General features: G+C 52.8%; 1 long non-coding RNA gene across 2 annotated transcripts; it reads right to left on the bottom strand.

Moving 5' to 3' along the window:
• Nucleotides 1–39: 39 nt before the first annotated feature.
• Nucleotides 40–12,575, bottom strand: LOC142419447 (uncharacterized). 2 transcript variants are annotated; one of them, XR_012778554.1, is made up of 3 exons: nucleotides 11,456–12,575; nucleotides 5,834–6,077; nucleotides 40–800 (listed from the first exon to the last, which is right to left on the bottom strand). It is a non-coding gene; the product is annotated as an uncharacterized LOC142419447 (long non-coding RNA). The 2 variants fall into 2 exon arrangements; XR_012778553.1 differs by lacking the exon at nucleotides 40–800 and adding an exon at nucleotides 1,167–5,336.
• Between the last annotated feature and the right edge of the window lie 1,077 nt (nucleotides 12,576–13,652).

Below are 13,652 nucleotides of genomic sequence, written 5' to 3'. Positions count from 1 at the left end.
TTTTTACTGTTGCACAGAGTTACAGAGTTATCTGCACGACAGAGCTGCCAAAGCTTTTCTCTTGCCCTAAAGCCAGTGCTTGTTTACATCTATCTACAAACAAATTACATTAAACACCCAGAGTGATGCAGCGGATAGCACTCTTGCATGTTGCCACCATATTTCCAGCTGGATGTTGCAAACAACTCCACATCTACTACAAATGGAAAACCTTTATAAACTTGGATCAGAGCTTCTGATCGTGGAGCCAAGGAGCCTTCTTCCAGGTGCGATAAAAATACAGAGATTGGCCCTTATAACTGCAAAGGAAAGGGCTGGACGTGAGCACAGAAGGTAACAAAATTAACCCTGTCCACTTGTAGCCACAAAGAGCTTGTGGTGATAACCAGGAGGAGCATAATATGCTAATACCTCCGAAAAACAATATCCACCCCAGCTGGAGACTCTTGGCATGGCAGAAGAAGTCAACCATGAGCCTTGGCTCTCATTCCAGGTGTTGTGTTTAACTAACACCCAAGCGATCGGGGTATCACAGCCTTTATGGTGAGATGATGGAGCTTCTGGTAGATGCTACTGCCCATGTCCTCCCTAGGAGCTTTCTATCCGCCAGTGAGATGGATGTGAAGTTTCTGTATGAGCTTCATCAGTGGGGAAGAGCTGGGAATATGTGTTTAAGTCCTTCTGGATGGTGGAAATTGGGTAACAGCGTCTTCGCAGAGGAATATGAAGTAGTAAAGTGAATTCTCAGAGCACTGTTTGATCTTCCAGAGTCTTCAGCCAGAGCAGTAGCAACTGCATCCCTTTAAGAAGACACGTCTGGTTAGGATCATCTACTGCTTCCTCTGAAACAAGATTTAAAGTAGGAGACCTCCCCTTCAAAGAGGCGGCTTTGTTTAGCAGTAAAATTGATTAATTACTGGAAGGGATAAAGAAAACAAAGTCTTCTGTTGATCCCATGGGGCGAGACCTGCTATGGCAGAGATACTCTGTAATAACAGACGGTTTTACCTTCCGTTACCCTCTTCACACTCTTCTGCTCTTGAGCAGAAGCCAAACAGCTTTGGACCGTGAGGGACCATCGTGTGTTGCTCTTGCCCAGTTTCAAGGGAGAGCATCATCCAGATGAGTGTAGACCTGTCTGCAGGTAGCTACAACACGGGAGCATCAACTGCCCGGCTCGAGGGCAAGAGCTCCAGTCAAAAGTGTGATTTGTTTCAGCTGGCATCAGCTGAACATCTCATCTGAGGTATCTCAGCTCCTGTGCTGGTCAAGGGAGAATAAACCAGCATCTGTGGAAATGAATTAATCCCCCTTCCCTTACACAGCTGTTTTGGGATCGGATGTGTGGAAATGCTGACTTTCCCCCTTAGCTCTTGGGAGAGCCCAGAGGATGGCTGATTTTCAGATGACTGAGGTCAGATGTGGTGAATCCCCGCAGGCGAGATGTACAGGATGCTTTCAGTAGTATTTATTGCATGCGTTGTCATAATAACACGACAGGATTTTTCTCCTCTTTCCTTACGCCTGCCTGCACAGGCTCTGAGTGTGATTAACCTAGAAAAGCTCCTTGCAATGTTCAGCAAGTGCTGGCTAACGTTCGGAACCATCGGCCAGGAAATATCAGCAGCTGGAGGGGTTGGTAATGTGGGCGCGTGGCTTGGGTGGTCCCGGAGGTGAGGTGCATTGGAGCTCTTTCCTCGCAGGGCAGGAAGGTCAGCTAATTCACTGCTGCTCAGGCAGCTCAGCATAAATTCATAGATGGAAAAATTCAATAGTTGCGCATGAGATCATGAAATAGTCCCAAAAGAATGAAAAAAAACCCCTGCCCTGATACCCCTGTGGGAGCTCGGCTTCAGCAGGACTCATAAAATCACCACTTGAGCCCTTGGCAGAGTGTTAATTATTTTCCTCTCTATTAGAGCCACGTGTGTAATTGCTCCAGCGCCTGTTAGCAGGGTCAGCAAATTACTCTCCCAAATGGCTTCTTTTTTTCCCTGGTTTTCATCTAGACACAGTCGCTTGGAGACCAGATCCAAGTCTTCTACTTAACGTGGTGTCAAAAATCTTTGCTCATCAGATGATCCCTTTCCCCTGGATCACTGAGAGGGAACCCATTTTGTAGCGTTGAGATGCCAAAGGAGCTTGCACTGTTGCCTCAGGAGAACTCCAGGGTTTGTGAGCCTATTTTTTTACTACTTCTCCAGAAAATCATCCCAAATTTCATATCATTTCTAGGAAGATTAAGCAGCATATAGAGGAAAGCAGCACTCTGACAGCTGGGGTTCCCTCTAGGTTCGGGATCCTTTCTTCCTAGGAGTTGCTCTGGGCAAGAGCCGAGGCCAGGCTGTTCTTCGGTTGCTGTTTAATTAGTTCCTAAGTTCTTGTAGTGCAAGTGTGGATCTACATAAATTAACAATAATAATCCCTATAAGCACCTTTGTAAGGAACGGAGCTTTCTAAGGTCCCTGCTTCATGGTACAGATTCCCCACCTTCCCTTTGGACCTGCACATCTCCTCTCCTCCGTTTCTTACCTTTTTTTACCCTGTTTTTAGCTCCTAGTCCTTGCTTCTTGCTGTCCATGTCTGGGTCGGGATCTGCAGCCAAATACCCCCATGGCAAGGGGGATGGGAATAAATGGCTCATGGGTGGCTTGGACCCCTCATGGGTAGCACCCAGCTCTACTGAGCCTCCGACACGTGCCCCCGTGAAAAGGAAAGATGCTGCTTTTGTTTTTCGAGTGCAGCCCCCAGAGATGCTCTAACAACTGAGCTTGACTCCTTGACAGGTTTCAGCTAATAATCACACCCAAATGTGCCTGCAAATATAATCAGTGGTAAATGCACAGATATAATCATGCCGGGGGGAAGAGAAGAGGTGCCATTTAGCAGCTCTAGAAAAGCCTGCAAAGAATCAACTTTCGACAGACTATTGGTCCTTGGGGAACGGTAGCACATGCAATATTCAGTGGGACATGGAAAGCAACATGGAAAGAGCCATAAATATATCCAAGAAAAAAACCACCAATGGAGGTTATGATGCTGAAGAGGATCAGAGGTCTGGAGAGCCTCCTCCGCGAGCCACCACGCCTTGAGACCGTCATTGACTCCCCTCCAGCCCGTGCTTACAGTGGGAGAAACCCACGGTGTGTACCCACAACCTGATGGTGTTCCGGGCACCCGGAAGGTTTCTGAGCCCCGACATCTTTGCGGGGAGCAGGAGAGGCCGGAGGGGAGCAGGCGTGCGGGCCAGCCTGTGCACATTGCCACACTGCTTGCTGGAGGAGCCCGGCACAGACCTGATCTCATGATGGTATTTTCCATAACATTGCAACGCTGACATAATTATTACAGGATTTTCTGTTAGCCAGGCTGTAATTGAAAACTTGCTGGGGGAAACAGTGTCAGGTTCCCTAAATGAAAGTTATCCCTTTTGCTCCCAGAAAAAACCCTGGTTTCTGGTTGTCCCTGCTCAGTCCATCCCAGGTCCCTTTGCCAGTGTCTCCTCCCTTGCTCAGTCCTTAGGTGGCCATAAAACGTCTTGATTTCTGAAATCAGCATGGCTTAATCCTCTCCAGAGGGATTATAACCACCATTTTTCACGCTTGTCATTGCCTTTGCACTGATGGCCGATTGGCTGTGACCGTCTCTGGACTTGCGCTGGGGTGCCAGGCTGCAGCAACCAGTCGGGGTTACAGATACATATGTATAGGCACGTATGGACTGGGACAGGTTGTACAAAGCTTGATGTTTGCTAGGTAAAACTTCTCAGCAAAGCACGGTAACTGGTGTTATTTCACCTCCTGAATTTCTGTCCATGCATCCAGCCTCCTCACCTCTGCTACATGCTGTGGGCCCAAGCAACCAAGTCCTTTCCAGTGAGGTTCTTGGAGAAGAGGGGGAAAACTCGCCCGGTGCCAAGAAGCACCAGCCGAGGGCTTTGAAGCTTGCTGAGGTCCAGCGGCAAGAAGCAAGGCCTCACAATGGAAAGGGCTGGGCTGTTTTAATTGCAAACAGCATTACTGGCTTTGCTTGTTAAACAACTGCACGCGCTGCCTGGCTGCACCGCCGCTGCGTCCAAGCCTGTCCCAAGCAAGCAGGAGCTCACAGCGGCTGCTCCTTGGGTCTGGAGAAGCAGCTTTTGGATGTTTCTCCCCAAGAACCAAAGCACACGATGGAGCAGGGAAAGGCTGAGCCGTCCTTTTGCCGGGAGCGCTCATGCCGGGCTCCTTTCGGCAAGGCAAGTTGTGCGGCAACCCCTGCCCCGGCAAACGCTCTCTGCGGGAGGAGGCAGGTTGGCTTTGCACGCCTGCTCGTTAGCATGTGGGCTTGATTATGCACAAGGAAGGGCAGGAGGCTGGCAGGGGAGAGAGCGTGTGTGTGTGTGCATGGTGCAAACTATTCTGGTTGCCGCAAGCGGTAATGGTTGCCATATGGAGCAACACGCTGAGGGTGCTTGGCTGGATGGGAGCAGGCAGAGCCTAATTCTCACGATGGGTTTAAGCTGCAAAATGCTGTTTATGGGCACCTTTTCTCTGGAGCGTGCCAGCCTGGGACACCGGCAGAGCAGCCGTTCCAGGGATGTTCCTGCAATGCGTGTGTAGCCAACGTCGTTACGTGAAACCGTCCTGACACCTCTTTTTCTTGCCCCATCTCCCAGTGTGCAGCGTGGGGCGGGGGGCAGTGGGATGTCTTCTTGTGCTGTGTTTAGGTTGTGGGTTTGCACCCAACCCTTGGCCCTGCAGGAGGCTGGGGGTCCTGCTGAATTCTGGATTTCTGCTATTTCTCCAGATATGAGAGTGTGAGATAAATGGACATCTACTGGCACATCTCAGCTGCCAGGAGCTTTGAGCCTCTTCTAGCTTCTCCTTGCAAACCCTCTCCTGCACTGCAACAGGGAACGCGCTTGGTGCCGACCTTGCATCCCAGTGGGATTTAAGCCATCTCCCTGCTGGGGACCAGAGGAGCCTGGAGAAGGGGAGGGGAATTTTGTCCAGCTGAGGATGGCAATCGCACCTGAGGGGGCCACACATCTCGGCTGTTAACCGGGACAAGGGGGATGCCCTGCACCCCACAGACAAACTGCCGAGCTGGGTGGTCCGGCTGAGGCTGGAAAGAACGATGCTACGGCCCCACGACACGTGGGGTTTTATTTAACCCCTAGCCAGACGCGGTTGTTCCGTTCATTTCTGAGTGATCTGTGTCAGTGCTGAGCCTTCGGGTGGAAATTTATAAGCTGCCCTGCAAGAGGTGTCTGGAGAGGCACCAGCTCCTGAGGCACAGGGACAGCGAGGAGGCTGAGGTTGGCACTGGAGCAGAGGTAGAGCAGAGAGAGCTCGCTATAAAGAAGATGAAAGAGAGCAGGGTTCATCCATCGCACTCTTTTTTTGCTTCTTTCTTATTTTTAAGGTGAAAATGCATTTGCTGCAAAAATTCTGACTCTAATCTTAATTGCAGTCTTTATCAGGGAAATAGTCTAAGGTAGCGGGCTCGCTGCTGGAGGATGATTTGCCACTTCGGTGGCCTAAAACTGCATATTTCTGGATCATTTATCACCCATGTATCACCAGCAGCGCCCTGCTGAACGAAGAGAGCTGAGGCAGCGAGGACAGGGTGGTACAGCCTGGTCCCGCAAGCGCGATCGGCTCACGGATGCTGCGGAGCATCAGCGCGGTGAGAGAGGCCCCACCTCCCCGTCTTGCCCCCTTCCCAAAGCCGTGCTGACCTCTGCACCCCCACACCGGGAAAGACCTCGCAGTATCGGCTCCGAAAGTGTCCTACTTCATCCCCAAGCTCATTGCCTGTCCCCAGAGCCCTCTTGCTCTGGCAGTTTTACCTGGGTAAGCTCCAGCTGTCGGTTCCATTTATCTGGGCTGCGTTAAGTGGCTGGCAGGTTGCATTATTCTTTAAGTGCGCGTGGTTCTTCCAAAATTCATCGTCTTCCTAGTGAGGTGCAGCAGTTCCCACAGGCTGGCAGCAGTGACAATTTCCAGCAGCCCAGACGGTGGTTCCCAGCGACCTTCCCCAGCAGCCGGTGGTCACTGCTGTGGGATGCTGAAACTCCCACATCGTGCTTTTTCCTGCTAAATATGGAAAAGCGGGATTACAGCTTCACCATTTGGGCTTTTTCTTGTATCCCATCAGCTGTGGATCTGCTTATTTTTATCTAGAAAATAGCATATTGAAGGTACGTACCTGTTGCTAATAGATATTTCAACTGAGGTCAAAGTACAGTCCCTCGTTACATCTGGGGGGGTGGGGAAATGCAATTAAAAGCTCTCCATTCTGCTAATAATAATTAAATAAGTGCATTTATTAGCCCAGGCAGCTCCATTTCTGATTAGCCTTGGTAGGATCTGGGGGTGACTAGCGAGACGGCATTAATGGTGAGGTATCCTGCATCGAGCTTTCTGTTCTGGAGTAAAAAGTGAGATGGCCAGAGGATGTGTAGCAGGCTGGGGGGAGGGAATGGAAACTGGGATTTTTATATCCCAGGACCTGTAGGGCATCAGCAAAGCGGAGCTGGGACCTGCGCTGGGTACCACCCAGGAGCTCCCAGCGCTTGGAAATGGGGCTCCCCGGCCCCCCGCTCATTGCTTCGCGTCCCCTCTGGCTCTGTCCCCGGTTCATCCTGCTGCCACTTCCAGTGCTCAGCATCTGTCCCCGCTCGCAGCCCAACCAGGACCCTCCCCAGCACCGGCCCGGGGCGGGGAGAGATGCCTCCAGCTTTCCTGCAAGGCAGGAGGAAGACATCAAAGGCACCAAACCTCTGACTCGTCCGTGTCCTGCGTTGGCCCCTCTCCCCCCCTGGTTTGCATCATGGAAAATCATGTCCGCGGGCCTCCAGCCCAGGCTGCTGGCTCAGCTCCACGGAGCTGCTTGGCTCCCTCGTGCCCGGGGCCGGCTGAGACGCGAACACAAGGTCCTCCTCTGTCCGGGGAGGGGGCATTTTTTCCCCTCCCTCCCCTGATGCTGCATCTCTTCCCTTCTCCCGGAATAATTATAGCTGCTCGGGAAGCGCCAAGGAAAGCCAACAAAAGAAACCGCTGCCTTTTCCTCCTTCCTTCCTTCCTTATCCACCAGCCAGAACCAATTAAACCCGCAGAAGCTCAGCTCTTCCCTGCTTCCCTTTTAATTTCGGACCCCCTGGTAAGAGGAGACATGATAAAATGCAAGATTAAATGCCTAATACCTAGGATTTGGGATTACCGAGGCCAGGCTGGATGGTTAGAGGGTGTATCTGGTTAAAGGGAGGTTTGAACTGGTGATGCCTCCCACGTCTTCTCTCCCGCCCGCGGCATCAAAAGGGCAGGGCAGGCGTGAAACCCCTGCACAGATCCAGCCCGGAGGCATTCAGAAATGAAAGGCTTCGCTCGCCAGTGTTCCGGGGTGGCCTCGGGAGGGAGTTTCTGTGCGGGGCTGGGGGGTGAGGTCCAAAATCCCACCCCATGGCAGCAGGGTGGGGGTCCATGGGCCAAGTCTTCTGGATTCGTAGGTAACAGCATCAAATAGCCCCTATCATAAACCAGACATACGTCACCTTGGCATCCCCTCCGCTTCTCGCTCCATACTGGAGGGTTTCAGGCTTTGATGGCTGGAAAGATGCTGCTGATTTATTCATGGCCACTTCCCACCCATTAGGTTTAATAGCTCTCGTTGCTCTCGTCCGTCTATGGAGCCCACTCCTGTCCCTGCCCAGCCTTTGCTGGGAGGGTCAAGCACAGTGAGATGCTGGAGCCCAAATAATTTCCTGGAAATAGCCATTGTGCCAGGTTTCCATCCTCAGCATCTGACTTTTCCAACAGGGAAGGAGAAGGATGCCAGCAAACGTCCCCTCTCTGTTTCTTCTTCCTCTTGATCTTCTCACTCAAGAGAAGAAAATTGCAAAGATGAAATTGTGGAGAGCTGGTCTGCCTTCATCCCAGCTGCTCGCTGGCCGCGCCATATGGCAAACAAGCTCTGCTCTGGCTTGTTTTGGGTGGAAATGCACCCTTTGGGTGGAAATGTGCCCTTTGGGTGAATCCCAGCCCTGTGTAAGCCCTGTGGCTGTTGATCTTAGTGAGGCCACCGTATCTCATCTCGCTGAGCAGCCGGGGGGCCCCAGGACCTTCCCAGGGGAGGGAAAATCGGGTGTCCAAGATAAATCTCCACATCTGAGCTGGTCAGAGGGAAATGAGCTCCCTGAAAGGTGCTGTTAAATGCCTGGGTGCTCCTGCCCTTCGGTTCCTTCTTAGCTTCAAACCCATCGCCCTGCTCTGGCCCCACACCTCCACCCCACGTCCGTTTAATTTTACCACCATCACCTCTAAACATGACCGGGGTGCAGCTCCAGCCCCGCTGCCGGACTGGTTGTCCCTGGGGACCAGGGTAGGAAGGATTCGGGGGGCCATGCTGCGGTTCTGGTGCTATAGGGCTGAAATCCCCTGCTGAGACCCTCGGGGGGCTCTCCTGCCGGGAGCATCGCAGAGATGCGTGGGAGCGTTTCGCATCCTCCCAAGCCCTAGAAAGTGAGAGATGCTCCTTGTGCGTGGCGGCTCTGTGCCTGCGAAGGGATGTGGGTGGGGGGATCCGAATCTGTCGAGGAAAGGACTGCAGAGGACGAGCGTTAATCCAGGGATGAAGCGGAATATCCCAAATCAAGAAAGCTTTGTGTCTGAGCTTCAGGTTGGGCTCGTCTCTTTTTCCAAGGGATCTTACCCAAGTCCTTCCCCCTTCCCGAGACCTCTGCTCCCTGCCTGCGCCCCGGGATGTTATTTGAAGCGGGGATGTGGATAAATGCAGTAACGTTTGAGAGATGCTGAGATGCAGCTGATGGGTCAAGGAGCAGATAAATGTGTTAGTGCTGAGACACTGCTCAGGCTCCTCCTGCTCCTACCTGACCTGTGGTAACTAACTTGAATGTATAAGAAAAGGCTGTGGCCATTGTATTGGGTGATTTATTTATTCTTTTTTTAAAAATTAAATTGTCAAGCCTTTAGAGGCTTGACAGCAGAACCAGAGCCTTCTCTGGGGCTGCCTGGGGCGCTGGTGCTCAGACGCAGCAAGAGACACCATTTACGTGAGCAAATATCGGTGAGGGTACATCTCTGCTTTGGGGATATTCGCTGTATTTGGGAAATGCAGGGCTCAGTTATCTTAATTGCCATTAAAGCCTATTTAATGTGCTGACCTAAGGTGTGTCCTCAGCTTGTGGTCCGAGGGGACATTTTCCTCTCATGGCTGCCCAAACGCCTGAGCCCTGCGATTTTCCTCGTGTGACCGACTGGAGATGCTCGGCTTCTGCATCAGCAAAACCTATCAAAGCATTTTGGGAAGGGGGCATTTGGCGCAGGACAGCTCCGTGTCCCGCCGGAGGGGACGAGGAGCAGGGACATTGCCAGACCCTGTTGGTGTCACCTCCGCCGAGAGGGTCCCTCCGTCGGGCTGCGAGCGGGGAGCAGCCCTCTCCCCCGCCGCGCCGGCACAGCGAGCTGCTAGTGAAGGCCTGGTACTAATGAGGGTGTGATTTAATAAGGGAGGGGACAAATGAGGGACGGGAGGCGCGGCGGGGTCGGGGACACAGACCCCAGCCCGGGTCAGCCCCATGGCAGGGCAGGTCTCCCATCAAGGACCGGGCTGAGAGCCGGGTGTGCGGAGGGTGATGCTTTCCCGGTGTGCTCTGTCCCTTCGGAGCACCAGTGCCGTAAGGGCTCGTGCGGCTGCAGACGTCATGCCATCCATCACGTGCATTAGCTGCCGATGAAGCACTTAGTCAACTTGCGTTCTCCCCTTTTGAGCTCGTTTGTGAGCTCCTACAGCGATGAGTTTGGCAATTCAATGAAACAGGGTCTGAAAACGCATTTCCCTCTGTGTGCGTTAAAATTTGGCCCTGATGGTTTCATTGGATTCCCCGGGGATTTCTCCTGTAGGATGAGACATCATGAAGATCCCTCGCCTCTCCCCCAAACCGCGGGGTTTTACCGAGCTGCTGTACCTGCCCGCTGTCAGCAGGAGCCCGACCTGCCCCAAGTCCTGCCCTGCTCCTGCCCGCTCCGGCGAAGCAAGAGAGGGTTGAAAATACAAATTACCTTCTCCCAAGAGCCATGTGGAGCTGGAAATGTTATGGCTCGTTTTGAAATGAAAAGGCAATCTCAGAATATTGCATTTCTATGAAATATCTCATCCCAGCTTTAGCTGAAGCACTTCGCTCCAGCTTTTATTTCTGTTACTTCAACATTAGCAAGCACTAATGCGTAGTAATTTAGAATATAACCGAAAAGACAAACCAAAACATTTTGATGCGGGAACCTCTCCAAAATCTGGAAAAGAGCTAGAAGGACAAGCCTTTTGGTGCGTTTGGGGATAATCCTTCCTAGACAGTCCCCTCCTCCCATCAGGAGTCGGATCTCGATCCCTTGCGTGACCAAGCAAACGAAGCAATGCCCAGATGCAGCTACTCCGGAGCAAAAAAACCCCTGCTCCTGAATGCCTCTGGCTGCTTAAAAACGCCCTGACCCCCAGCGTGAGCCCTCCACCGAGGTGGCGGGTACGTATGTGATGGGAGCAACCACCTTCCCTCTAGCTTTCAGTTCAGTTCCTAACATACAGTGTGTGTTCTGCTTTAGAGACACTGGGTGAAATTAAAACCCGCTTCAATGCAGATTTCCCCCCCCCAGCTTGTGCTAACGCTGCGTCGTCGGAGCTGGAAATGCAAGTGGCTTCTGGCTAGGGCCCGTCCTGGGTCTGCAGCATCTCGCTCGCTGCTCCTCCTCCTCCTCTTCCCCCCCCCGCCCCCAGCAGCTGCTGGAACATCAGGAATGTAAATGCAGCAGGCAATGTTATCTTCCCAAATATTTTCTGTCGAGCGTGGATATGTTTCTGTGGACTTTCAGTTGCATAAAACTTCACAGAGCTGCGTTTTGGCCTGAAGTCATCAGCTTGATGTTCCCTTCAACTGGAAAACATTTCTTTTTGGTTGTTTGTACGGAAGAAATAATTCTTTATGTGGAGCTCTGCGACCCGTGAGCCTGGTCAGGCGAGGAGGAATTGCTTTACATGGCAGTGGAGGAGAAATCCCGTAAATCAGATCCCACCTTGTCTCCTGTACACGTACTACTGGGTAGAGAATAAAATGCAGCATCATACAGTACAGTATGATATGTCCGATACAGGAAAAGTTTGCAAAACGGGATTATAAATCACTGGGAAGAGAAGAGGCATTTAACGTAAAGCTTTGGAAATATATTAAAACTCACTCATTTTGTAAATTTGGTTAACTTGTATTAATCTGTGAAAATATGCAGGTTTTCTTCTATGTGGAGACAGATGACATTTCCAGAACTCAAGTCTTTAGGCTTTTCCAAGTTCTTATTGAAAAGCCAGAGATAATTACTTTTCCAGGCACATAAAGATAATGACTCCACATTTACAGAACGTGATTAATAACAAGTCTGTTTATATTTACAGTCGCTTCACTTACCACTGAAACGGGGCCACCTCCGAAGCAGCCTATGGAGCTTTTTATCCCACGGCGCTGGGAATCTGGCGCTGGGGTTATTTCCAGGCACGATACCAAAAAATCTCTCTGAAAGGGACCTTGGGAAGATGCTGGCTCATCCCCCCGCTCCTAACACCTTGCCCAAATCTCCTTCCCTGCCTGCCCTGGCTTCGGTGGATGGGGGGAACGGTTTTTCCCCCTTCTCTCTGCAGCAGCCTTGTGAACATTGGGGAAGCTGCTACAGCATCTCCCGCTGGATGGAAGTTGGATGAAAGCTGGGTGCAAGCCCTCGTGCCCCACGAGCGTCGGCTGCCAGCAGCCCAGGAGGGGATGGGGGTCTGACTCCTCAGCCAGAGATTGCTTCCAGCCACAAAATGTTCTGCCTCTTCCCAGCGCAAGCAGCCCGTGACCACGGGCCAAGGACGCTGCAGTGAGCAACAGCCATCGCGAGGCTTTTTTTAACCTCGGCAGCTGAGTTGGTGGTGGGAATACATCACATCCCCACTCTGTGCCTCAGTTTCCGAATTACTAGGGAAGGGAGAGGGGTGTCTGCTTTGTACCTCGTGCTTCTTCTCAGCTGCAGCCCTGGGGCTGAGCAGAGCTGACCCATCCAGCCCCATCCCATCCCCACTGCTCCGACTCCCCCCTTCCCCAGGGCGGCATCACCCACCCCAGCCGAAAGCAGACGAGGCCCTGCACTAAGGGTACACATCCCTCAGCTAGAAGGGACCCTGCTAGCAAGAAACCTCACTGCTAAGCCCTGCCTGCTGCCCGAAATACCCCTCCGGGTCATGGCCCCGCTTTGGCAGGCAGCGTTCCCCTCCCCATCACCTCCAGCACAGGTTGGCAGCTGCCTCTGCCCGGTCACAGACATGGCGGAGGCTCCTCTCTCCCCTCTCTGCTGATGGGGAAGGCTCCGCAGCCTTGGCGAGCGGGTGCCAAATCCCGCTCCAACAGCTGTATGTTCTCCAGCATGAGTCATCCCCACCCCGAGCTTTCAGCCTCTCCATAACAACATTCCTTCTCTCTGATCTCAGATCCTGGCTGTGAGCACTCGCTGTCTAGTTCTCCTTCCTCCGACCGCATGGTCCCTCCTGTCCAGGCTCAGTCCCCAGCCGAGGCAGCAGAGAGCAGAGGAGGCTTTGCCAGGATCGCCAGAGCTTGAAACAAGGCGGATTCAGATCCCCTCCCTCCCCCAAAGTCACGAGAAGGTGCCCAATTACCATGAGATTCATTTTTTCCTCTCTCTGAAGAGCGACAGTGACGTCGATTCTTTTTCGTATTGTTTTTTGTCTTTCCTCGCCATCCAAGACGTGTCTGTAAGAGCAATCGCTGCCCACCTTCTCCCAGAGCATCAGGAAAAGTGCTCGGAGCCTTTGGTCCTGCACACCTCCCGTCCTGCCACGAGCTCTGCTCCAGAGCCTCCTCCCTGCGCCCCTTCCTCTCTCTCCCTGCTGTCACTTTTGTCCCCAGCGGGTTCTTTTCTCCTCTTCACCTCTCTGCTCCTCCGGAGGTGATCCCACCGTCTGCAAGGACACAGGCAACAGCAACATCCGCCTCTCCCTCCCTGAGCTGGGTACCGCAGGAAGGGTGGATGAGCCAGGCTGAGCTCTTCCTCCTCTGCAGGAGCTTGTCCCCTGCACGGTCCAGCTTTAACCCCTGCAGAACTGCAGGCAGCTGCCCTCTCGCCTACGCCTGCTTCCAACGTCTTTTATCACATTAACGGTAGACCCACGGGGAGGCCAACCCACTCGGGGCATCACTGGGCGACCTGCAATCGGAAAACTGCTTTTGAGCAGGCTCCTGCGTAGGGATGGGCAGTGCCTGAGCGCGACGGCCCTCTGCCAGCTCCCTGCTGCCAGATCCCGTCCCTGCCCGCGCTGCCGTAAGCGCTGACCCTCACTCCTAAAGCTGCCGGCGCTGAGCTCTCGCCGCTTCCCCCTCCGGCTCTTTGGCCAGCTCCGCCTGGCACAGGTACAGCCTCTGAATAGAAATCAAATTTTGCTCAAAAGCATTAATTTCTTCTGGATCGTGGAGTGCCCAGATGGTCTCCAGTGGTAACGAAGGGAGACCTTGAACGTGTCGCTTGAGCAGCGTGGAAAGCCAAAGTCAAATATCATTCCTCCCTGGGTGTTTGTTAGCTCGCCTGGATAGCCAGGACGAGCGAGGCATCGCTCCG

This window comes from Mycteria americana, chromosome 21 (genome assembly GCF_035582795.1).
Source record: "Mycteria americana isolate JAX WOST 10 ecotype Jacksonville Zoo and Gardens chromosome 21, USCA_MyAme_1.0, whole genome shotgun sequence".
NCBI classification, from domain to species: Eukaryota; Metazoa; Chordata; class Aves; order Ciconiiformes; family Ciconiidae; genus Mycteria; species Mycteria americana.
This window is presented reverse-complemented; position numbering and strand designations above follow the sequence as displayed.